The 2,995-nt window shown below is 61.4% G+C and overlaps 1 protein-coding gene across 1 annotated transcript in view; it reads left to right on the top strand.

Moving 5' to 3' along the window:
- MFGE8 (milk fat globule-EGF factor 8 protein) overlaps positions 1-2,995 on the top strand; it is a 31,233-nt gene that overhangs the window by 14,423 nt on the left and 13,815 nt on the right. Inside the window, exon 3 of the mRNA XM_005886528.2 lies at positions 1,114-1,117. The gene's annotated coding sequence lies outside the window, so the exon portion shown is untranslated. The remainder of the gene's footprint in view (positions 1-1,113; positions 1,118-2,995) is intronic.

Below are 2,995 nucleotides of genomic sequence, written 5' to 3'. Positions count from 1 at the left end.
CGCTGTCTCCGCACTGGGGAGTTTTGGTTGGTGAGAGAGGCTGGGGCTCGGGGCGGTGGCTCGGGACACTGGGTGACAGCCCAGCCATCCCCGGGGAGGTGGCTGCAACATAACAAAGGAATCCGCTGTGGAGGGCCTCTCTTTCCCCATCTGTATCATGAGGCCATTGCACCGTGACCGCCCCGCGCGCGCCTTCCCGCTGCAAGTTTCTCGGACTCCGGTCCTGATCAGTCTCCGGCCAACTAACTTTCCTCCCGGGCAGCGAACTCCCTCCCAAGCCCTGGCCGCTGGTCCGATCCTTGGAGATTTCCGCCCGCGCGCGCGCGCGCGTGGCGTGGCGCGGCGCTCACCAGCGATAAGAGGGAGGGAGGGCGGGGAAGTGGGTGGGATGCCAGGGCTCTAGGTGGGGCCCGGGAGAGGATTCCCAGGCTGGGGAAGGCCTCGGAAAAGGGCTGCGTCCTGCTGCAGCCGGCCAGGCTGGCTTCCTCTCCGGACTCCTTCCGTGGCCTTGGTCTGCTGTTGTATCTTCCCTGGTCCTCCTCCCCCGCCCAGGAGGCCTCCCTCCACCAGCGGGGCCTCCCGCAGGCGGGTCTAGGATGCCCCATCCCCTTGGCGGCAGTCCTCCTCCAGGACCCAGGAAAGGAGGTGGGTGGGCGACATGGACTCTTCAGGCGCCCCCTCCATTATTTCCAGGACTGACTGAAGCCAGGAGGTGGGCGGATCACAGCGGAGGCCTGGCTCTGACCCCTGACCCCGGGCCTGCAGCAAGAAGCCTTTGAGGGCATGCCAGGCTCCCACGCACTGGGGAGCTGGTGGCTCCCCTCAGTAACCTTTAGAGACCTGGGTCTTGTCCCTTCCCCTTCCTCTCAGTTCCCGCAGCCTGGAGAAATGTACCAAAAGGGCAGGACCCTGAACTCCCAAAGGTGGTTAAGTTAGTGGGGGTGGGGGGGGGGGCGTGATCTGGCTTTTCCTGGGACCGGGAAGTCCTCGGGCTGCTGTGCCCCAGGTGAGTCAGTCTAGGGCCCCCAGGGGAAGGAGGCACCTTGTCCCTTTCCCTTTCCCTTTTTCCCCCTGGACCACGTGGCCCGGCAGCCACTTGGGAGGGCGAGGAAGAGCAGTTGGACTTTGCTGGGACCAGAGCCCAGGACTCTGGCCATTACCAAGGCCCTGTCTGTGCCCGAGCCGCCAGCCGCCGCCCGGCCAGGTCAGGGGAGGGGATTAACCTGCTATTTAAAGCCAGTGACTAATAGCGCGTGGGGAGCCGCCTAAGCTCTCGAGGCCCGTGCAAAGGTGGAGTTCTGAGGGCTCCATAGCTCATTAACGGTATTCCCTTCCCTGCAGCCCGGGCCCGGCTCGTGGGGATTGTGGGGTTCCAGGAGGAGGGCCCTCCAGCCTGGCATGGCCAGACTTACGGGGAGGAACAAATGTTTCTCGTGTCTTACCCCGAGCAGGTGTGGGGCCCGGGGGAGCCCTCTGGGACGCTAAGGTCAGAAGCCCCTCCTCCAGGCCTGGCTCACCCCGTTCACCAGAGCCAAGGGACTCTGGGTAATCGTGCACATCGGCCACCCAGGCAGGCCCCCAGCGGAGGCTGTGATGTCCTCGCCAGCCCTCCTCCCACGTCTGAAGTCCTCGTCCAGTGTGTCTCACATCCGCCTGCCCTCCTCACCCCCTCTGCCTTCCTTTCTCACCTGGAGGTCTGGGGCAGCATCCCGGACGCTCTCCTGGTCCCCTAGATTCCCCGATGCTGTCACCTGTCCACCCAGCAGCCAGAGGGATCTTTGTGTCACTCCCAAGCGCCTCCCCAGCCCAGGCGAGGCCAGCCCATCTCGCCAGATAACAGTTCCCTTCTCAGAATTGGAACCAGGGTCCCCCCCCCGAGTGAGGATCTCTGATTTGCTTTTTCCTGGTGGGTCATGGTAGGGAGGCTGAAGGAAGGTGACAAGCCCTTGGTGTGCAGGTAGAAAAGTCTAAAGTTGTCATTCTTGTTGTCCCTTCCAATCTGGTCCCAGCCCACCTGGTTAGCTGTCTTACTGGTCTCCCAGTGTACCCGGCTCTCTGTGCTTCTGCCTTTTTTGTTTTTTGTTTTAATCAATAGATTTTTACTGATTTCAGAGAGGAAAGGAGAAGGAGAGAGAGAGAGAGAGAGAGAGAGAGAGAGAGAGAGAGAGAGAGAGAGAGAGAGAGAGAGAGAGAGAGAGAGAGAGAGAGAGAGAGAGAGAGAGAGAGAGAGAGAGAGAGAGAGAGAGAGAGAGAGAGAGAGAGAGAGAGAGAAAGAGAGAAACATTAATGATGAGAGAGAATCATGGATCGGCTGCCTCCTGCACGCCCCCTACTGGGGATCAAGCCTGCCACCCGGGCATGTGCCCTGACCGGGAATCGAACCGTGACCTCCTGGTTCATAGCTCAGTGCTCAATCACTGATCCATGCCGGCCAGGCCTGCCTTTCTTTAGCATGTTCTCTCCTCATTCCCCTGCTCGGTGAACCCCTCACCCCGTCTTTTAGACCCGCAGTCTCCTTGGCAGAAACCACTGGAAAGTGGCCCCTTGTGTAGGCTCATGGGGCCTGTCACCCCCAGTCACTGGTCCCCGTGACTCCTTGAGGCCTGGGCTACGCCTGATTTCTCTGTCTCGGGGGCCCAGCACTTACGTACATGGTAGTGGGCCCCCCAAGCGTTTACTGTGCGAAGGAATTTGTTCCTGAGCTGGAGCTGCCGCTGCAGGTGACTTCTGTGACTCCATCGAGTGCCTGAACGGTGGGACCTGCCTGTCTCAGGACGAGCTCCCCTTCTATTGCCTCTGCCCTGAAGGCTTTACGGGGCCCATTTGCAACGAGACTGAGAAAGGTACCTGCCCTGGGCGGCACCTGCCTCCCTCCGCCTCGCCTCCCCTCGCTCCCAGTCGCAGCCCAGGCTGCTGGGGTGAGCCGGTCTGTGTTGCAGTGGGCAGTGTCCCCCGCACCTGTCTGTTGTCAGCCAGCATTTCCCTGGAAGCCGCC

This window comes from Myotis brandtii, unplaced genomic scaffold (assembly GCF_000412655.1).
Source record: "Myotis brandtii unplaced genomic scaffold, ASM41265v1 scaffold988, whole genome shotgun sequence".
Taxonomy (NCBI): Eukaryota; Metazoa; Chordata; class Mammalia; order Chiroptera; family Vespertilionidae; genus Myotis; species Myotis brandtii.
This window is presented reverse-complemented; position numbering and strand designations above follow the sequence as displayed.